This window comes from Cucurbita pepo, unplaced genomic scaffold (genome assembly GCF_057944985.1).
Source record: "Cucurbita pepo subsp. pepo isolate OVF unplaced genomic scaffold, ASM5794498v1 scafford_2, whole genome shotgun sequence".
Classification (NCBI taxonomy): domain Eukaryota; kingdom Viridiplantae; phylum Streptophyta; class Magnoliopsida; order Cucurbitales; family Cucurbitaceae; genus Cucurbita; species Cucurbita pepo.
Genome location: NW_028257907.1, coordinates 771819 through 795080, shown reverse-complemented (window position 1 = coordinate 795080; position 23262 = coordinate 771819). Strand labels below are relative to the sequence as shown.

At 36.2% G+C, this 23262-nt stretch overlaps 4 non-coding genes across 4 annotated transcripts; 3 read left to right on the top strand and 1 right to left on the bottom strand.

Annotated features, from left to right (window-relative positions):
- Positions 1-9460: 9460 nt before the first annotated feature.
- On the bottom strand, positions 9461-9533 carry TRNAQ-UUG (transfer RNA glutamine (anticodon UUG)). Its single transcript has one exon. It is a non-coding gene; the product is annotated as a tRNA-Gln (tRNA).
- A 5718-nt stretch (positions 9534-15251) lies between these two features.
- TRNAP-AGG (transfer RNA proline (anticodon AGG)) lies at positions 15252-15323 on the top strand. The gene has a single exon. It is a non-coding gene; the product is annotated as a tRNA-Pro (tRNA).
- A 100-nt stretch (positions 15324-15423) lies between these two features.
- On the top strand, positions 15424-15495 carry TRNAP-UGG (transfer RNA proline (anticodon UGG)). Its single transcript has one exon. It is a non-coding gene; the product is annotated as a tRNA-Pro (tRNA).
- Positions 15496-22775: 7280 nt separating this feature from the next.
- On the top strand, positions 22776-22848 carry TRNAA-AGC (transfer RNA alanine (anticodon AGC)). The gene has a single exon. It is a non-coding gene; the product is annotated as a tRNA-Ala (tRNA).
- The last annotated feature ends 414 nt before the right edge of the window (positions 22849-23262 follow it).

The following is a 23262-nucleotide window of genomic DNA, read 5'->3' as shown; positions in this document are numbered from 1 at the left end:
ACAATGCATCTCATGGACGGTAGCGCTCGAAGGTGGATGATATAAAAAATGGGTCATGCACCATAAACTCATGGGAAGACCATTGATGGAATCGATGCAATCGACGCTCCCCTTGATGGGTTGCCAATTAAAGACCTGACGTTTGATGTTGACTCTTTTGAAGAAAAAGCCACACGATCGAACACCTCGAAATGTCGTGGTAGCTCTAAGAACTCTATTATACGACCTGAGAGTTGAGGGCTACAGGAACTTTCTCATACGACCTGAGAGTTACATTAGCCACAATGCATCTCATGGACGATGCATAACTATGGTAGTGCTCGAAGGTGAATGGTATAAAAAATGGGTCATGCACCATAAACTCATGGGAAGATCGTTAATGGAATCGATGCAATCGATGCTCCCTTGGATGGGCTGCCAATCAAAGACCTAACATTTGATATTGACTCTTTTGAAGAAAGAGCCACACAATCGAACAGCTCGAAACGTCAATAAGCAAAAGATCATGCTAAAACTCTTCAGCGATCTGACAAAATACTTCGGGACATCTACACCAAAAATCCATTGTCGTCCAGCAGTCAGGATATCTGGTTTTCACCCAGGAGACCCGGGTTTGATTCTCGGCAATGGAATCTTATTTTCTTATTTCATTTTATTTTACAGTTTCTATCTTAGTCTAAAAAGACTTTTTATGAACTTCGTACCTTTGTCATAGTTATGTTATAGATATTTTGTTCAATTTCAAATGGTTAATGCGATAATCCAGTCGTTTTCGAGGTCTCTCTTGTTGAACGACATCATGGTTGAGATGAGCAGGTGATTCAAATAGTTAATGCGATAATCCAGTCGTTTTCGAGGTCTCTCTTGTTGAACGACGTCATGGTTGAGATGAGAAGGTGATTCAAATGGTTAATGCGATAATCCAGTCGTCTTCGAGGTCTCTCTTGTTGAACGACGTCATGGTTGAGATGAGCACTCGAGTGAGTTTGACAAGTTGGGCTGTAGAGAACCACACCTCAAGCCAAGTTCATGTGGGCTTAACAAACTTAAAATCCAAGAACCCAACCCCTTAAATGTAAACCGAGATGCTAAGGAATTAAAAAGCTTTATTTTTTACGTAGATCAATACTTGAAGGTTACTGTTACTTGCTCATAGGACCTAAGAGTTACGTTGGTCGCAATGCATCTCATGGACGATGCAAAACTATGGTGGCGCTCGAAGGTGAATGCTATAAAAAATGGGTCATGCACCATAAACTCATGGGAAGACTATTGATCCAATCGATGCAATCGACAATCCTTTGGATGGGTTGCCAATCAAAGACCTGATGTTTGATGTTTGATGTTGACCGTTTTGAAGAAAGAGCCACACGATCGAACAGCTCGAAACGTCGCGGTAATTCTGAGAACTCTATCACACACATGAAAGGACGTGTCGAAGAGTTAGACATTACCCAAAACATCATAGTAAAACTCTTGAGCGATTAGACAAAAGACTTTAGGACAACTACACAAAAAATTCATTGTTGTCTAACGATTTGGATATTTGGCTTTCACCTCGGAGATTCTGGTTTGATTCTCTAAAATTGAATATTATTTTCTTATTTCTTTTTATTTTATAGTTTCATCTTTTGTCACCAATTATATTTAAACTTTACCTCATTTTGAGAGGCAGTTTAATGGTCAAGTTCAATAGTATCTTAGATTAAAGACTTTTATGAACATCGTACCTATGTTAGTGTTATGTTTTAGATATTTTTTTCAATTTCAACAAGTGGGGTTGAGGTGATTCAAATGGTTAATGCGATAATCCGGCTATTTTCGAGGTCACTCTTGTTGAACGCCATCATGGTCTAGATGAGCACCCGAGTGAGTTTGACAAGGAGACTCGAATTTAAACTTTACCTACGTTTCACAGGCACTATAATGGTCAAGTTCAATGGTATTTTAGATTAAAAAGACTTTTATGAACTTTGTACCTTTGTTAGTGTTACTTTGTACCTTTGTTAGTGTTATGTTATAGACATTTGGTCAAGTTCAACAAGTGGGGTTGAGGTGATTCAAATGGTTAATGTCACTTTATTTGATTTAAATTGTTAATGTGATAATCCAGTTGAATAGTTACAGGTTATTTCCAAGGTCTCTCTTATTGAACGCCAACAGGGTTGAAATGATTGAGATGAGCACCGGATTGAGTTTGACAAAATTGAAATAAAATCAAATAAAATCACTAAAAAAAATCGATAAAATTGAAAAAAATTGAAAAAAAACTAGCCTTATGACACTTCCTTCAACTAGAAGGGCGGTAAATCAAGGATTCCTTCGCCCAAGACCCATGATCCAACTCCCAACATGGAAATGATAAGCTATAGAATCATTCCAGAACCTCAATGGATGGGTTACAAACTCACATTACCAATCTCGACAACTGGACATGTCATCGGCGTTAGAAGAACGACCGCATCAGAGCAAGTCATGGGGATAGAAGATCCCGTTGAAGGATGATAGACCAATCGTAATCTTCAGCCCAATGAGCCAAGCTTTTGTAGAAGCAAGAACCCTTGTTCTAAATTGAGTCAAAGCTAAAATTAGATAATGAGATCGAAGATTGAGAAACAAGATTTGGAACTTTATTCTAAATTGAGTCATTTCACAATCGAACTTGATCAAGCTTGATTGAATGACTAAGATGCAATCTACCACAAGAATTGCATGAAACTTAGAAATGACAAAGATATGCTCAGATTTCTATGAGGGGGATCGTCTCAACTTGAGAGATCAATTTCATTGATCACAAATATGCTTTTACATAATAATTTGTGGGTATTTATAGTCTCCCAACAAAGAAGTTAGTGTTCGTGATTTAATCTCGATCCCTTTAAATCTCCATAGAAAACGAAGTTAATTTGAGCATTACAAACTTTATGAAATTAAAATAATAAATAAAGTTTTCTAACCACTCATGAAATGATGATTGCAACTTCATCCACTACTTCAACCGTGCAAATATTTACTTTTGAATCTCCAAATGGTCTTGACTCAAATGAATCAGCTTGTAACACATGAAATGATGGTTGAACCTAGCCTATCCAATTTTGTAGATGAAGTATGAATGCTTGTTGAATCTTATTGGCCTTGGGTTGTGTAATAGGTCCAGTTGGAATACCGTGATTCTTATCATCATCCCCTTCTTAAAAAGGATTCGTCCTCGAATCAGAAAAATCATCACCTACGGGAACATCAATTTTATTGTTCCATGCAATAAGATGAGTCATTTTACTAAATATCTTACAGAGCATTTATAGTCAAATAAAGAATTCTTATAGAGCATTTATAGTGAAATAAAGAATTCCCATCTTTAGATCTACAGACCCACTCCCGCTTCAGCTATCCAGGCTAACATTAAAATAAAAATTCATGAGTAAAATTATTTACGCTAATTCATTGAAATTTTAAACTACAGACCCACTCCCACTCCCAATTCAGCTATTCAGGCTAACATTAAAATGAAAATTCTGAAATTCTAAAAAGAAATAATCACTAAATTTAGTTTTCACTATTTATTGAGATTTTAAAAAGAAATAGTCACTAATTTTAGATTGAATAGTCGGGTTATACAACTTAGTTAACTTGAATCACGTGGGGTGAACGTGGATCAAACACGTGACTCTGAGATCTATAGTGACGCTTTCCCAACTAAGCTATCCCGGCAAACATTAAAAATGAAAACTCATTGATATTTTAAAAAGAAATAATCACTAATTTTAAATTGAATAGTCAGGAGTCAAGTTATGTGACGTGAATCAGGTGTGGTGAACGTGGATTTGAACACGTGACCTTCAGATTTTCAGTCTGACGCTCTCAAAACTATGTTATCTTCGCTAATATTTGAAAAAAAAAATCATAAGTAAAGGTATTTCTGCTAATTCATTATATTTTAAAAATAAATAATAACTAATTCTTTATTGAATAGTCAGCTTATGCAAATGGAAACAGGTGCAGTGAACGTGGAGATTAAACACGTGACCTTCAAATCTTTAGTTTGACACTCTCCCAACTGAGCTATCCCGGCTAACATTAAAAGTAAAAATTCATAAGTAAAGCTATTTCCACTAATTCATTATATTTTAAAAAGAAATAATAATAAACTAAACCATAAGGTGCAATGAATGCACATCCCTGCTAACATTAAAAGTAAAAATTCATAAGTAAAGCTATTTCCACTAATTCATTATATTTTAAAAAGAAATAATAATAAACTAAACTATAAGGTGCAATGAATAATGCAGATCAAACACAAGACCTTCCAATATTCAATCTAATGCTCTCCCAACTAAGCCATCCCAGATAACATAAAAATATTCAATCTAATGCTCTCCCAACTAAGCCATCCCAGATAACATAAAAATATTCAATCTAATGCTCTCCCAGATAACATAAAAAATGAATAATGGTCAACCTATGCCAGTTGGATCGAACACGTGACCTTCAGATCTTCAATCTGACGCTCTCCCAACTGAGCTAAACCCGCAATCATTAGAAATAAAAATTCATGAGTAAAGATATTTTTGCTGATTCATTGAGATTTTAAAAAGAAATAATGACTAATTTTTTATTGAATAGTCAGGTTATGCAAATAGAAACATGTGCGGTGAACGTAGAGATCGAACACGGGACATTCAAATCTTAAACCTGACGCTCTCCAAACTAAGCTATCCCCGCTAACATTAAAAATGAAAGTTTTTAAGTAAAGGTATTTCCGCTAATTAATTGAAATTTTAGAAAGAAATGGTCACTAATTTTAGATTGAATAGTCAAATTGTGCAACGTGAACCATGTGTGGTGAACGTGGATCAAACACGAGACCTTCAAATCTTCAATCTAACGCTCTCTCAACTGAACTATCCACACTAACGTAAAAAAAATGAAAATTCATCAGTAAAGGTATTTTCGCTACTTCATTGAAATTTTAAATAGAAATAATCACTAATTTTTAATAAGATATTCAAGTTATCCAACTTGTATAAGGTGCGGTGAACTAGAACACGTTAGGTATTTTCGATAATTCATTGAGATTTCATAAAGGAACAATGACTAATTTTAGATTGAATAGTCGGGTTATGCAACTAGAATCAGGTGCGGTGAACGTGGAGATCAAAAACGTGACCTTCAAGTCTTCAGTCTGACGCTCTCCCAACAGAGCTATCCCCGCTAATATTAAAATGAAAATTCATAAGGTATTTTCGCTAATTCATTATGTTTAAGAAAGAAATAATCACTAATTTTAGATTTAATAAACAAGTTATGTTTTTAGATTGTATAGTCAAGTAATAAACTTGTATTAGGTGCGTTGAATGTGGATAAAACACGTGTGACCTTCAAATCTTCAGTCTAACAATCTCCCAACTTAGCTACTCTTGCTAACATTAAAAATGAATATTCATCCGTAAAGGTATTGGGTACACTTCTCGAAATTCAACAAAAGGCAATAGTATTAGACTGAGATGCCAGATTTAAATCTTGCTTCTGGAAAATTAAACAAAAGGAATTTGGTACGCAGTTATAGTATGACATTCCACCCATAAACAGATGGTCAAACAGAAATGCTCAAGTAAATATTGAAAGACATGTTGAGGGTATATGTGATGGATTTTGTAGGAAGCTCGGATAAGTACCTACCCTTTATGAAATTCGCTTATAATAATACTTGTCAAGCCACCATACAAATGGTCACATACGAGGTTCTTTATGGACGAAGATTTCGATCCCCTATCTTTTCGGAAGAAGGGGGGCAAACGACAACTATTGGGCTAGAGCTGGTGCAAATTACCAACGCCGCAGTCCAGAAGATTAAAGCTAGGATACAAACCGTACAAAGCTGAGAGAAAAGCAATGCAGACCTAAGACGCAAGGACATGGAATTGTAGGTAGGGGATCATATATACCTAAAGGTAGCACCCCATGAGAGGGGTGCTCAGGTAGGGTAAAAAGGGGAAGCTAAGCCCTAGGTTTATCCCTCCCTTTGAGATATTAGTAACCATTATCTGCATTACGATGTGTACTAAAAGGCCCCTATTCTTCTTTAGGTAGGATGTCCTGCAATATGTATCATGAGCTGGATGTTATGATAGGCCTACCTTTCCCATCAGCTAAACGAGATGTCCTGCACAACGATTTACCAGTAGGATTACATGATTATGACGACACCACTCATGTGTTCCTGGGGAGAAAATTGAAGATTATTTTAGGGGAAGATTTTCAGGATCATTATATGATACATGACACGATGACCTCTAAGTTCTAAGATCCTGAAAACATAACAAGAAGTAATATCCTAGCTTAAGGTCGCGATTAAGAACTTACTAGTAGGCTACTGACTAAGTTTTACACACTCCATGTTTATCATTTTTTTTCAAGTAACTAAGAGTTGGTCGTGGATGACTAGACTTTGGAGTGTGAGCCATGTACTAACTTCTATTTTTAATCTAGTATTTTTTGTTCTTCTTTTGAGTCTGCTTCTTATTTTGTGTTTGTAACGAATATGTATATGTAACACCCAAAAATGAAGAAAATTAGCTTCCATAAGAATAAGCCACTCATGAAAGACCCAAAGGATAGAAAGGAAAAAAATTAAAGGATTAAGCAAGAACAAAGGACTTAGTTAAGTCACTCGTGTACCACCCTTTTGAAAAGGATTGGAAAGGAAAAAGTAAATCAAAAGGGGAAAAAAGTCATTTTATCAATTATCAAGAATCTTTCCGGATTTGTAATTGCTTGTCTAAAAGGAATCTCAAGATTAAAAAAAAGCTAAAAATGATAAAAAAGCGATGAGCAATTTGTAGAAAAATTATAATTTTTCGAGAAAAATAATAATAAAATATTTGGAAAGTGGCAAATTACCAAAATACCCCTAGAAGAATGGATAATTACAGAAATGCCAGTTAATTAGAATCAGAGCATCTACCGTGACCATCCGAGCAAAATCCTTCGAACTCAAATTTCAACCGTCGGATCTCCTCCAAACTTTGATATGATCTAGAACGAACACACACGGATCACCACATCCAACGACTAGTATTCAAAGCCATGGTCGGTAAGGGTATGATCGGAGTTGATATCTCCGAAAAATTATCCAGAAAGTTTGATCTCTAAATAACAAAGATTCTGGAGCTCTCTATGTCGGTTTAAGCTCCTCCTATAAAGTCTTAAGTAGGAGCAACAATACGGAATAAGAATCGAGAAAGGTCGATCCCCCAATCGAAGGCAATAAGCGTTTAGATTGTGGGTCTCCTACTCTCAGGTTTCTTCCAAATTCGAGAGCAATCCTCCACCATTTCTCTTCAAACTTCTACATAACAAAGAATCTGGAGCTCTCACTGTTGGTTTAAGCTCCTCCTATAAAGTCTGAAGTAGGAGCAACAATACGGAATAAGAATCGAGAAAGGTCGATCCCCTAATCGAAGACAATAAACGTTTAGATAATGAGTCTCCTACTCTCAGATTTCTTCCAAATTCAAGAGCAATCCTCCACCATTTCTCTTTAAACTTATTCCTACCGTTTCTCAACAAGATTACCCACAAGTTCTATGAAGAAATAGAGTGCTGAAAGTGCCTAGAAACCATGCCCCCAATTCAATCAGCCATTGAAGAACTTCAAGAAAATCTTGAAAATCCAATCCGAGGATACATGATGATTCATCGAGCAAGAATGATTCCAATAAGTTTCTGCACCTACAAGGAATGCTTCCATAGAAGACCACGAAGAAAAATAACCTCGAGAGCATGCCGAATTGAAGGAAATATGTTTCGAAATTAAATTGGGGATAAGAGTCAAAATTCCTATCTACGATCTTTTTTCCTTCCATTAAGGATTCCTCTAGCTTCAGAGGAAGAAGTTGAGTAAACTTGATGAAGGAATCGAGAACTGAAACATCATAGCATAAGCTACCCACGTGATCGAAAATCTGGCGTTTCGAGTGAGTTGCATACCGAGAACGATTTCTGGAAATTAAGGTCCTACACTCAAAGACGTTCCTCCAAACCAATTCCTTTAGCCTGAAGATAGGATATGGAAGAGGTTCAATGAAGAAATAGGGCCTTGAAACCCCTAGAATCGGCTACCCAATAAGAAATCCTTTGTTTTATCTCAAGCGATAAATCAGATTTTGGATGAACTTTGGTAGCGAATATCTTAGGCTACGATCCACGAGAAGTTATCAAATAAATCCCTCGTCCTTTCTTGTAACATCCATCTTTAAGTTTCACGAAGAAATCGAGGAGAGAAACGCTGTAATATGGCTGTACAGGCTGAGTTTCAGATGGCGGCGACGCGAAAAATGCGCATCTTCTTCCTATTCAGAGGAAGAAAACGATGATACGGCCAGTTCAACTGAACTGTCCAAGTCAACTCAAAATTTGACCTTTTCTCGGGTTTTCTCAATAGATCTTATTTTATGAAATATTATATGAATCCTTATCCCGAGAGGTTATATAAGGTAATGAAGTTTGGGAGTTATTAGAAAACTGTAGTTAGCGAAACCAAGATATGGGAGAAAATGCTCATCACGATCCATATAACTTTACCTCCTAGGATAACTAAAGTGGTATCCCTGAAATAATAGATTCCCCAGATGTACCCTTGGTCTCTAATAGATACTACGTGCACAATATCATGCTGGGCTATTCCTAAGAACTTATAAGTTCCAAGCTTGACCCAAGACGTTATGCATAAACCTAGGATCACCAAGAATCCAAGAAAACACCTAGGTTAATGCAAACATCATGCTTAACAAGTTGCTAGGATCCATGCCTGAAGTAACCATTATCTCACTTCACGAAGTGTACCGCGAGGCCCCTATTTCTCTTTAGGTGGGATGTTATGGTATATGTACCATGAGCAGGATTCCATGATGAACTTATTATCTCCCTCACCTAAATGAGATTCCCTGCACCACGATTTGCTAGCAGGATGCCACGATTATGACAACGCCACCTATGCACTCATGGGGAGAAAATTAAGAGTTACTTCGGAAGAGTTTTCATGGTTAAAATACGATGCATGACATGACAACCTCTAAGGTTTAGTTCCTAAAAACGAAACAAGAAGTCATATCCTAGCTCAAGGCTTAGACATGCTCCAAATTACCAACTATTTTCTGTAAGATCTATTTTATATGACATGAGAATAAATTCAATTCAAGTTGGTTGGAGCAAGTTCGGAACCTAAAACTCATGCTAGTTATTATGGGTTCAAATGATTACGGAGGTCATGTTCATGAAGCCTTGGAAGGCATTGGAAGGCATGAAGCGGAGCAAGTTCGAAATAACTCAAGAAAGTTACACCTTATGCCTCAAGAAAATTTGTGTTTTCGCATCGAATGCTAGGTAACACCCTTTTGTTTTAAAATGTCTTGTGTTGTCGTTCCTTATTCTGTGTTTTCGCATCAAGGTCATTTCATAAAGGTCCTACTAGGAGTTGAATCTAGGTCGTTGGATTCAAAGTCCAAAGTGCTAACCACTGCACCATAGAATCCCTTATAAAAATTTATTTTGGAATGGTTTTCCTATTTTATGCAGATTCCACAAGAAGAGAGATCCTATCACGAGTCAAACTCAAGTTATTGGATTCAAAGTTCTAGAGCTGTTTTATCTAACTCGTTGTGATCTTGATCACCTTTAGAGTGGTTGCAGAAGTATCCCTCCAATGTTGATTGAAGCTCTTGGAGAACATGTAATTTTATATATTTCTTATAGTTAATTTATATATTGTTGTATATTACAAACAAATTGAAATAATACATTACATCCCAGTCTTTCTTTCTTCTGTTCAAAACTTAACATGAAAACTATATTATTTCAATATTCACTCGAGAAACAACGGGTGAAAACTATATTATTTCAAACCCTCCATTATTGCTTCTACTTTGCGTGAAAATGCTTCCACTAAATCATGTTGCTAACTAGGTTGTTTGATTTGGTTCAATTCTTGGGTCCACTAGATTGAATGACCTAGCTCAATTAAACTCTTGATAATATAAAAATCACAAGTTTCTTAAATTACCTTAACTTAAAAGTTTAACCCCTAATTTTTTTTAGAATGTTTAGCTTTGTTTCTAGTTGATCTCTAAATGCTTAGAAGTATCTAATAAGACTTCTATTCAAGGAACTTTTCTCTATAAAAGATGTAAGACTTCAGGTTTATTATTAAGGAATTTCAAATGCGTGATTTGATATATCATAGAGGACAAAAATATTTATTTGTTTCAAATATCTTATGTTGACCATTCTTTTTTGTCAAGTATTTTGAATATTATCATTGTGAATTACTAATGGCATTAGATTGAATCTCATTAATAACAATATCCCAAAACTCAGGTTAAGATGACATCAAAATTAATACTTTAATTTCATCTTCAAAATTTATTTCCACTTGACTAGATTGACATGTAATCATAATAGTCACCCGTGCACAAATATTTACAACCTTAAAATGTAGAAATTATAAGGAGTACAAGAGAAGAGTGCTTAAAATAGTTTCAAAATATAGAAAAAACAATAGTAGGAATTGGTCAAAGTCAACATCCATTGATCACTTATGGCACAGCACAACACAGATGAGGGTAACATTTTTTTTATTTCTCTACTATATTAGGCCCTTTGGTTTATTGGCCTTACAAGATGGAGACATGAAGTTTTCTATGTTTGAAATAAATTTGGTTTGATTGTTTTCGGGTTAGCATTGGTACCATCAAAACTTATTTATTTCTTTGAAATGTTCGAGTTTACAATTTACATGTTTTCATTTTTCTACTTTGTCTGCCTGCATTTAGAAATGAAGCAAAATTAGTCTGAGGGTTTTAGGCAGATTGTTATAATTCTAATTTTTAACTAAAAAAAAATTAGTCTCGTTGTCACCCTTAAAGAAGTTAGTGTAATAGGTCCGAGGGGGATCGTCTCAACTTGAGAGATCAATTTCATTGATCACAAATATGCTTTTACATAATAATTTTTGGGTATTTATAGTCTCCCAACAAAGAAGTTAGTGTTCGTGATTTAATCTCGATCCCTTTAAATCTCAATAGAAAATGAAGTCAATTTGAGCATTACAAACTTTATGAAATTAAAATAATAAATAAAGTTTTCTAACCACTCATGAAATGATGCTTGCAACTTCATCCACTACTTCAACCGTGCAAATATTTACTTTTGAATCTCCAAATGGTCTTGACTCAAACGAATAAGCTTGTAACACATGAAATGATGGTTGAACCTAGCCTATCCAATTTTGTAGATGAAGTATGAATGCTTGTTGAATCTTCTTGGCCTTGGGTTTTGTAATAGGTCCAGTTGGAACACCATGATTCTTATCATCATCCCCTTCTTCAAAGGATTCATCCTCGAATCAGAAAAAACATCAACTACATCAAAAGGACTCAACTAAGCAACATTGAAAGTAGAATGTACACCGTGATTCTTATCATCATCCCTCTCTTCAGGATTCGTCCTCGAATCAGAAAAATCATCACCTACGGGAACATCAATTTTATTGTTCCATGCAATAAGATGAGTCATTTTACTAAATATCTTACAGAGCATTTATAGTCAAATAAAGAATTCTTATAGAGGATTTATAGTGAAATAAAGAATTAGGAATCCACGCTATCTTTAGATCTACAGACCCACTCCCACTTCAGCTATTCAGGCTAACATTAAAATAAAAATTCATGAGTAAAATTATTTACGCTAATTCATTGAAATTTTAAACTACAGACCCACTCCCACTCCCAATTCAGCTATTCACGCTAACATTAAAATGAAAATTCTGAAATTCTAAAAAGAAATAGTCACTAATTTTAAATTGAATAGTCAGGAGTCAAGTTATGTGACGTGAATCAGGTGTGGTGAACGTGGATTCGAACACGTGACCTTCAGATTTTCAATCTGACGCTCTCAAAACTGTGTTATCTTCGCTAATATTTGAAAAAAAAACAATCATAAGTAAAGATATTTCTGCTAATTCATTATATTTGAAAAATAAATAATAACTAATTCTTTATTGAATAGTCAGCTTATGCAAATGGAAACAGGTGCAGTGAACGTGGAGATTAAACACGTGACCTTCAAATCTTTAGTTTGACACTACTCCCTTCTCTAAAAATCAACATAGCATAATCATTCCATGAAGACCGAGGTAGTCTTATAAAAGAAGATGAGGCTACCACTTTCAAATCATTCCATGAGGACTTGAGAAAGTTTTGTAAAAGAAGATGAGGGTACCACTTTCTATTGCAGAATTTCGATGTGAATAGAGAATGAACCATATTCTTGGGAGACAAGATAGAGCCTCGAGCCTAACTTTAAAGGCATTACACAAATTGTTCTATGATATTTTTTCTAGGAACTCTTTGTTATGTTGTCCGCTGAAGGTTTCAGGAAAGGGACACAGATTCTCTATTGCACTGATCTCCCAATAGAAGTTTTACCTAGGTCATCTATCGTCACAACCCTTTTAAGGAAGATGCGCCCAAATAACCAGTGAACAATAACATTTAAAGAAGTTTCAGAGAGCGAGGAGAGGATTGTGATAAAAGTTGCCCTAGGTAAAACTTTTTTAAATGTCTTAGCCAACCATGACCTCATAATGAGGAGTCTCTTGGACAACAATAACATATGGACAACAAATGTCTTAGCCAATTGTGACGGTCATGATTGCTCAAGGCGTGTCGCCCAAATAATCGGTAAACAATAACATTGCACAAATAACCGCCTTGGACAACAAATCGTTTACAAGAATGGCTGAGACATGCAACATGCAACCACAGGCAACACGCCTTGGGCAATCATGACTATGACATCTGCCCCCACACAATTTATTGGATGAGGCTGACTTTAGGTCTCTCGATGCGTTTCCAGCTGATCTCATAATGAGGAGTCTCTTCCAACCTACTAGGTTGAAATCACTTCTCGGTTTGTTGAGTCTTCATGTCTTCTCTGTTCGTGTCTTTCCTACTTTCTTCGCTTGAAACTTTTTTCTTATTTGTATGACGTCATACCACCTGCTTCTGCTTGATGTCTTTTGGGTCGAAATAATAACGTTTCAAGTTACTAACGTGGACAACAAGGTTAGTCCGCATCCATAAGAGCAATTGGATTCTATATGATGTCTTCATAATCTTATGGATAACTTTAACTAGTCCATAGTATTTTCACACCAGTTTGTGGTTCTTGTTGCTTTGAACTCGAAGTTTATCTGAACTTAACTTATATGAACTCTTTATTTTTCTTGAAATTATTGTGGTTGACGCTTCCGACTGACCCTTCTCTTCACCGTCTAGATGATATTTCTGTGTGAACAGGTGTTGCTTCAGTGGTTTGTTTCTGTCTCTCTTCTTCAGTATCTAACCTTGTTTTTGTCTCTTCTGGTGGGGATAAATCCATTATCTGACCTTGTTTTGCGTGGTGGTGTTCATGTAGTGGCAACAAGGTTTCTATTGAGGTTGGCTCACTCGAGCTCCCCTTTTTAATTACAACAGTAGCAGCAAGCTATCACTAAATAATGGCTATGATTCTTTCTCAACTGTAGTATCGACATCATTTTCAACCCTCTTGGTTGATGGATGTTTTTCTGATGATCATCGGGTTAGACTCCATTACTACTAGACATTTTGCTAGGGGCATATAAATGACTTTGTGTTTCAGCAGGACGTTCATTCCTGACACGACGTCGAAGTCATCCATTTCAACTATCACTAAACAATTTGCCTAGTCCAAGGCTCCAGCTTGATTAGAGTTCTCATTGTGACTCCTAAGACAGGTAAAGCTTCCAATTTGACGGCGTTCATCTTTCCTGTATCTTGATGCCAAAGGATGTTAAAATATTTTGCATCTGTCTCCATCATGAGTTGTGGGTGGCTCTAGAGTTGACAATGGTGTTCCTTACTACTTTGTGCTTTACCCAAACCTCGACATACATAATATATATATATTCATTTAACTATAACACATATGGTCCATGAAAGAATTGTAACTCTTATGCTCATTAATATTATAATGGCTACTACCTAAATTATAACCTAAAGTTGATAATTGATGTCCAATTAGCCAACCCTAAATTTGTAATCATTGTGGAGTGATTGAAATTACAATGGAAGTAGTTTAAACTTCTAGTACCTTAAAGGAAGTTGGTCTCTTCTAATAAAACACGAAGTTCTCTTTAATATCATTAATACAATTATGCTAGACATGAAACTACAACTGCGTTCAATTTAACTCCATTTTATTGTCATCTTGAATGACGTGTGAATATATATTCTTGAATTACCTTGATATTTCATATTAGTTAAGCTTTTTGCAAAATCACAATTAGACAACAACAAAGATGAACTTTGGTCTGTTTATTATTTTAAAGAAAATTTCTTCCTCCATCTTATTCCTAATAACTCTGCAACTAAATTCATATTATGTTAAGAAACAAATTTTTTACTCGCAAGAAGTAAAATATGCAACTTTAACTAAAATTTCATCTAAACAAATTTTATTGCCATACAACATAGATGACAATTATAGCCTTCAAACAAAAACTAGAGTAGTTGTGGTGAACGGGATAGAAACTCTAGTGTTCATCCATAATATACAACCACTACCTAAATTATGACCTAAAAATTTGAAAACATAAGTTGTAGTTGAAAATTACATAAAACAATCCCCTAAATCAAAGAACTCGTGTCTAATTAGTAAACCCTAAAGATAGTAGCTAACATAGAGTAATTGAAGCTCCACATGAAGTAATTTAAAGTTCCAGTTACTTAACTAAAGTTTATCTCGTCTTTAATGAAGCATGAGTTGCACTTAAGTTCATGAAATATTTACAGACTCAAACTCTTAGTACTATTAATGCAATTATATTTCATATGAGTTTGTCATAAATCAAACTATGGTACATTCAATACAACTTCATTTTCTTGTCATACGAAGCAAAATAGAAGAATTAAATCAAACAAACTGACGAACTGAGCCGAATAAATCCAACCCAACCCAAACTGATTAGTTTGATTCATTTGTTGGGTTGTAGTTTATTCGATAACACTTGCATAATAGAACAATTCAACATTACATGCCTTACTTACAAGTAAAATACTAGACCATTAACTTTTTGTTTTATAGTCCAACAACCGCTCAAGAAAATAGATTTCAAACTTGAGAGAAAAAAATATATTGAGTAGGAGTTAAAAATGTTGCATTTTTTTTAGAAAGGGCATTTGGTCTAGTGGTATGATTCTTGCTTAGGGTGCGAGAGGTCTCGAGTTCAATTCTCGAAATGCCCCTATGTTCATTTCTCAAAAGATGAGCCTTAGAGAAAGATAATGCTCTTATTAATATCATTTACTTGTGTACTCCACGATATATGTCTATAGTCCATAATAAGGGCATTTGGTCTAGTGGTATGATTCTTGCTTTGGGTGCAAGAGGTCTCGAGTTCGATTCTCGGAATGCCCCTCCAAAAAAGATAAAAATGACAATTTTGAAAGAAAAAAAAACAAAATGAAATAAAAATAGTATAGTCATCAATGGGGCCTTAACCCAAAGGAATGCGTGGCAATGCACAACTTCAACTTATATAAATTTCATATATTGAGGCACAGAAAATATATAGACTAGCAACTAAGAATTATAGATTTGCTATGAAGGCATGTGGTCTAAGTGGTATGATTATCCTTTTGGGTGTGAGAGGTCTCAAGTTTGATTCTCAAAATGCCCCCAACAATATTATATCAAAATGAATTATGCAAGATAATATGATTTAAAATGTGGTTTTTAAACATTGAACCAAGAAAATTGTCTCGGACTTCGAAAAGAGCATTACTTATTGTATTCTTTCTAGGAACTTTTCATGTTGTCACAATCCTTCTTTCTAGGAACTTTTAGTCAAATAGGTCAAACCATGTGGTCTAAGTGGTATGATTATCCTTTTGGGTGTGAGAGGTCTCAAGTTTGATTCTCAAAATGCCCCCAACAATATTATATCAAAATGAATTATGCAAGATAATATGATTTAAAATGTGGTTTTTAAACATTGAACCAAGAAAATTGTCTCGGACTTCGAAAAGAGCATTACTTATTGTATTCTTTCTAGGAACTTTTCATGTTGTCACAATCCTTCTTTCTAGGAACTTTTAGTCAAATAGGTCAAACCATGTGGTCTAAGTGGTATGATTATCCTTTTGGGTGTGAGAGGTCTCAAGTTTGATTCTCAAAATGCCCCCAACAATATTATATCAAAATGAATTATGCAAGATAATATGATTTAAAATGTGGTTTTTAAACATTGAACCAAGAAAATTGTCTCGGACTTCGAAAAGAGCATTACTTATTGTATTCTTTCTAGGAACTTTTCATGTTGTCACAATCCTTCTTTCTAGGAACTTTTAGTCAAATAGGTCAAACCATGTGGTCTAAGTGGTATGATTATCCTTTTGGGTGTGAGAGGTCTCAAGTTTGATTCTCAAAATGCCCCCAACAATATTATATCAAAATGAATTATGCAAGATAATATGATTTAAAATGTGGTTTTTAAACATTGAACCAAGAAAATTGTCTCGGACTTCGAAAAGAGCATTACTTATTGTATTCTTTCTAGGAACTTTTCATGTTGTCACAATCCTTCTTTCTAGGAACTTTTAGTCAAATAGGTCAAACCATGTGGTCTAAGTGGTATGATTATCCTTTTGGGTGTGAGAGGTCTCAAGTTTGATTCTCAAAATGCCCCCAACAATATTATATCAAAATGAATTATGCAAGATAATATGATTTAAAATGTGGTTTTTAAACATTGAACCAAGAAAATTGTCTCGGACTTCGAAAAGAGCATTACTTATTGTATTCTTTCTAGGAACTTTTCATGTTGTCACAATCCTTCTTTCTAGGAACTTTTAGTCAAATAGGTCAAACCATGTGGTCTAAGTGGTATGATTATCCTTTTGGGTGTGAGAGGTCTCAAGTTTGATTCTCAAAATGCCCCCAACAATATTATATCAAAATGAATTATGCAAGATAATATGATTTAAAATGTGGTTTTTAAACATTGAACCAAGAAAATTGTCTCGGACTTCGAAAAGAGCATTACTTATTGTATTCTTTCTAGGAACTTTTCATGTTGTCACAATCCTTCTTTCTAGGAACTTTTCAGTCAAATAGGTCAAACTTTTCAGTCAAATAGGTCATCTGTTGTCACACTCCTTTGTTCTATTGTATTCTTTCAAGGAACTTTTCAGTCAAATAGGTCATCTGTTGTCACAATCCTTTGTTCTATTGTATTCTTTCAAGGAACTTTTCAATCAAATAGGTCATCTGTTGTCACAATCCTTTTAAGGAAGATGCACCGAAATAACCGATGAAGAAGTTTCAGAGAGCCATAGGTTCGAATCCTGTCACCTTGATGTGTTATTCTCAGGGGCCGAAGTGCAAAGCCCCGTAGTCTATCCGTTGTCAGGAAGGCAGGCATGTTGTCCACTTTCGTCACATAGGTCATCTGTCGTCACAATCCTTTTAAGAAAGATGCACCCAAATAACCGATGAAGAAGTTTCAGAGAGCCATCGGTTCGAATCCTGTCACCTTGATGTGGTATTCTCAGGGGCCGAAGTGCAAAGCCCCATAGCCTATCCGTGGTCAGGAAGGCAGGCGAACCGCACACACTGAAAAAAAAAAAAAGATCTCCTTTTCTATCACACGTAGAATTGTCATTCTTTTGTCTTTCGAAACCCCTTTACTTATCAATCATCAGGCAGGTTTTTGGTATCATATATCGAGATAATTATTATGAAAAAGCTATTCCACTAGTGTGACTTAGATACCCTTTCTTTGTGGTATCGGTCATGCTATTTGAATAGCCTGAAGTCATCATAGCCTCTCCACCGGTTCCGAAGACTCCTTCGGCATCAATGTGCTTCAATGAAAGAGATCAGACCCTTTCCTGAACTAGAACCGGGCACAAAATGCCAAGGAGAAAGTCGAAAGCGAGCTCTTTTCACGTATACACAATCTCGAAACCCAATTAGCTCAAGGACTGTCTCCTCAACCCTGGCAAGTATGAGTGCTTGGTAAGAGAGAATGTCGAATGAAAAAGACATTCGATTACTGTCACATTCCCAATTACCAAAGTGCATTAAACCTAGTAGAGATCTTCGACCTAACGATAATGGAACTTCAAGCCCATTTAATCAATCCGCTTTGTACCTTATTGTTGACCGAATCGGATGCACGCCAGGCCTAAACTCTCTCTCAGTCACCCGGAGACGAAAGGAAGATCAGATCCGAAGTTTACGAATCGAAGAAAAAGTGGATCTGAGTTCTACAAGCTTTCATTTTAAAAAGCATCGCTTGCCTGCGGTACTTTATTCAGGATGTGCAACAATACGGTCATCTCTCAGCCGTGTATAGAGAATTCCTTAATCATTTTCTTGGCGGATAACACAAATGAAATCGCTTCCCTGACCGCCCATCTTATGAGTCCATTCTTGTCTTTTTGGTTTGTTGTACTATTCTATACCTCTCTCGATTGATAGAAAGACGTTCGGGAGCTGGGAGGGCCTATCATGAGGGAACTTTCCTTTTCACAGTAGACAAAGGTAAAGCGGAAGCTGCATATGTCCACTGTGATCAAGGCAGAGCGACTCCATCTTTAAAAGATGTTGGTTTTATCGAAACTGTTAGATCCGCTTTCGTTAAAGAAAAAATAGGAGCTCTTGGTTTGGCCGATGTCGATTCGTATGGCAATGCGGACTCGACTCAGGATGAGGATTCCACTTTTCATACTGCTCCTATGAGCCGAAAGAGCTGGTAAGCTATCTCGCTAAACGAAAGAAAAAAGCACGTACACGTTGACCTTGTTACAAGGGGCGGGGGCCAGCCAAAGAAGGTCAGTCGGACTAGGTTAGGACCCTTGATCCGGTTCAGCTATGTTCTTCCATGCGAGAATGTATGCGTATCGGTATCCTCTTTAGAACCGGTTGCTTCCTCTTTTTGTTTATACGTTTGGAAAAACCTGCTAAGCCCGCCTTTCTTATCAGGTGTGATTAAATCTTTCAGCTCAAACTTTCCTATCGTCCGACGGAAAAGGTAGGAGTACGACTACCTTTTCCTTTTCTTTCTCGAGCCAAGGGATCATTTAGTGTCTACATAAAAGTTCACTATCTATTAGTTGCCGTAATCGAATGTATTTCTCATTTCACGTTAGCTCCTCCAAGAGTTTCCTGGTCCGTAGTAGACGAAACCTTGGACATCTATCGGATTTATAGCATTGCCTGGTGAGCTCGCCGTTGAGGGTTGGCCTTACAGGAGATCGAGCAGCCTTTCTTTCCCTACCTGATATGCTTTCCCGCTTATTTTGCAACTAGCCAACTAGCCAAAGAGAGAGGGAGAGGGATCATGTCAATCAATTTCTATGTGCATTTTGTCCGTCCTGTACTTGCCTGCTTAGCTTTCTTAGCCAACATCTCCGGTTTCTCCCGAACCAAGAGGTCCTGCTTATCCATACCCAAAAGTCACACTTTCAGCCGAAAGACTGATTTTTTTCATAAAGTCGGTTCATAGATCAAGAAAGAATGAAGCTGCTTACAGGGATAGTTATGCGATATGTCTTTTCATACTCGCCTTTTCTTTAACCCTACTATCGACCTAGCCATTTTCGCTTGTTGCTTTAAGGGGTCTCCCCACTGTAGATTACTCGGATTGGTTCTCGCGTCCCTGTGCCAAAAAGGATGGGCGAGTTTGGTTTGAATGTTAATCGATTGGGTGGATCCATATGCTCCGGGGGAGGGGGGGTGAGACGAGGTGTAGCGCAGTTTAGTCAGCGTATCTGTTTTGGGTATGTTGTCCGCTAAAGGTTTTAGGAAAGGGGGTACAAATTTTCTACATAGGTCATATGTGGTCACAATCCTTTTAATCTTTGGTCACAATCCTTTTAAGGAAGATTCTCCCAAATAATCGGAGAAAATTAGCCTTTAAAGAAGTTTCACAAAGCAAGAAGAGGCAGAACAGAGAATAGGATTGAGTCGTGCATGGAAGAAAGAACTAGTAGGTTTAATTTGGGTTCGTTTGAACTAAAAAATGAACCAAAAATTTTCAAACGAACCCAAATTTAAGACTCACTAGCCCAAAGTCCATATGTGGTAAAAAAAAACCTTCTGTGGCCCAACCCTTATTCGCAGTCCGCATCCAACAATTTCTTTTTCAACCTACACGTATGCTCCAGGCCAAACTCACGTAACTAGTCAGAAGATGCGGCCCACAACTGAACGGAAGACAAGTGTCACAATCGCACTCTTGCAGTAGTGAGACAATGATTATGTGACATTTGTTCTAATCCAATGAACAAGTCAACCATGCAAAATTTAGACTGAACGAACAATAGCAGTGTATGTTCGAATCACGTTTAGAAGAAATATTTTAGAAAACGTGAGCGAGGAAATACATTAAAAACAATTTCAAATAAAGCAATGTTATAAGCTAAAGGTGAAGAAACAACAACTGGTCACGTTCTCCTATAGTACATTTTGGGACATTTTAGTCCTGATGGGTGTAGATATGATTTTGAGGACTAATCATACACCCCGTATTGGCACAACAATAATAGTAAAGGCCTATCTAAGATGAAAGCAAGTAAAACGTGTTTGGAATGAGCATGCCACCATGAACCACAAATCGTTTACACGAATAGCTGAGACATCTAACATGCAGCCACAGGCAACATGCCTTGGCCAATCATGACCGCGACATCTGCCCTTACACAATTTGTCAATATCTCTATCAACCGGCTCTTCATAAACTCAATGTTGTAGGATGAGGCTGACTTTAGGTCTCGCGACGCGCTTCTAGCTGATCTCAGTATTGAGGAGTCTTTTCCAACCTACTAGGAGCTATTGAAAATCACTTCACGGTTTGTTAACTCTTCAAGTCTTCTCTGTTGGTGTCTTTCCTACTTTCTTCGCTTGAAACAATTTCTTCTTTGCATGACGTCATACGACCTGCTTTTACTTGATGTTTTCTTGGTCGGAATAATAACATTTCAAGTTACTTACGTGGACAACAGGGTTAGTCTGTATCCATAGGAGCAATTGGATCCTAAATGATGTCTTCTTTATCTTGTGGATAACTTCAACTAGTCCATAGAATTTTCGCACCAGTCTTTGGTTCTTGTTGCTTTGAACTCAAAGTTGATCTAACCTTAACTTATCATAACTCTCTATTTGCTTTGAAATTATCGTGGAAAGTACGGGGATCAATACCTTGCATCTCCAATTGAATCGATTACTAAATATATTATTTCTTTTCAATTTTTTCTTATTTAGGACATAATGAGCCGGGATAGTTTTTCATTTTCAGATGACGAGATGTTTAGAACTTTGTGACATAAGAATTGTGGGGATATAGCTTAGATGGTAGAGCACTCGCTTTGCATGTGAGAGTTATGGGGATTGATACCCTGCATCTCTAGATTTTCTATATTTTCACTATTATTAATGATGGGAAATTTAGGGTTTTACGATGCAAGAATTGTGGGGATGTAGCTTATGATGGAAAATTTAGGGTTTTATGATGCAAGAATTGTGGGGATGTAGCTTAGATGGTAGAGCTCATTTAGCATGCGAGAGGCAAAGGGATATCCCCATCTCCAAAAGAAACTATTTGTTATTAATATTTTACTTCTATTCAACCTTTCCTTATTTAGGACATAATTAGCGGAGATATTTTTTCATTTTCACTAGAATTGATGACGGGACATTTAGGGTTTTCTGATATAAGTATTGTGGGAATGTAGCTTAGATGGTAGATTGCTTGCTTAGCATGCGAGAGGTATGGGGATTGGATCGATACCCCATATCTCCAAAAGAAACTATTCGTTATTACTATTTTATTTCTATTCAATTTTTCCTTATTTATGACATAATGAATAGCGTTATTTTTTTTTTTATTTTCCTTATTATTGATGACGAGATGTTTAGGATTTTGTGATATAAGAATTTTGAGGATATAGCTTAGATGGTAGAGTGTTTGCATCAAATGTGAGAAGTACTGGTATCGATACCATGCATCAACAAAGGAAACGATTACTAAATAAATTAGTTCTTTTAAATTTTTCCTTACTTACGACATAATGAGCGGGGATAGTTTTTCATTTTCAATATCATTGATGACGGGAAGTTTAGAGTTTTTTTTATGTAAAATCATGGGAATGTAGCATGCGAGAGATACGGGGATCGATACCTCGCATCTCCAAAAGAAACTATTCGTTATTACTATTTTATTTCTATTCAATATTTCCTTATTTATGACATAATGGGTAGCGATATTTTTTCATTTTCACTATTATTCATGATGAGAAGTTTAGGGTTTTGTGACGTAAAAATTGTGGAGATGTAGCTTAGATGGTAGAGCGCACGCTTTGCATGCGAGTTGTACGGGGATTGATAACCCGCATCACCAAACCAAACTATTTGTTAATATTTTGATTTTTTTTTTATTTTCACTATTATTGATGATGGGACATTTAAGGTTTTATGATGTAAAAATCAAGGGGATGTAGCTTAGATGGTAGAGCGCTCGCTTTGCATGCGAGAGGTACGGAGATCGATACCCCGCATCTCCAGAAATAAGACTATCTATTATTAAAAATATATTATTTCTTTTTCCTTATTCATGACATGTTGGGTAGCAATATTTCTTCATTTTCACTATTATTGATGACGGGAAATTTAGGGTTTTGTGATGCAATGATTGTGGGGATGTAGCTCAGATGGTAGAGCGCTCGCTTAGCATGCGAGAGGTACGGGGATCGATACCCTGCATCTCCAAAAGAGAGAAATTATTTTTTTAAGTATGAGTTAATTTAACATGTAATGTATAAGGTGGGTACGAGAGAAAAAGAAAAGATACTTATATTAAGGATTTATATCATTATGGCTATGCCATTTTTATAGATAAAAGAGAGTAATGTCCGAGAATGTCCGAGAAGCACATATAGAGAAAGGACTCTTTGTAAGTAAAGAAAGCAATCTAGTAGTTATACTGCTACTATGGAGAGGGAATTTGAAGAATTCCACAAAAGATAAGAGCTTATAGGATGGCGGTAGCGTCCGATGCATATGACGGAACTTCTTCACAATTGCAATATCTGACCAATGAATGTTATTGTCATTTATAGCTTCTATCGCAATAATATAAAATTTGGGGTCAAAGCCTATATGGGACTGAAAAGACCATTCACC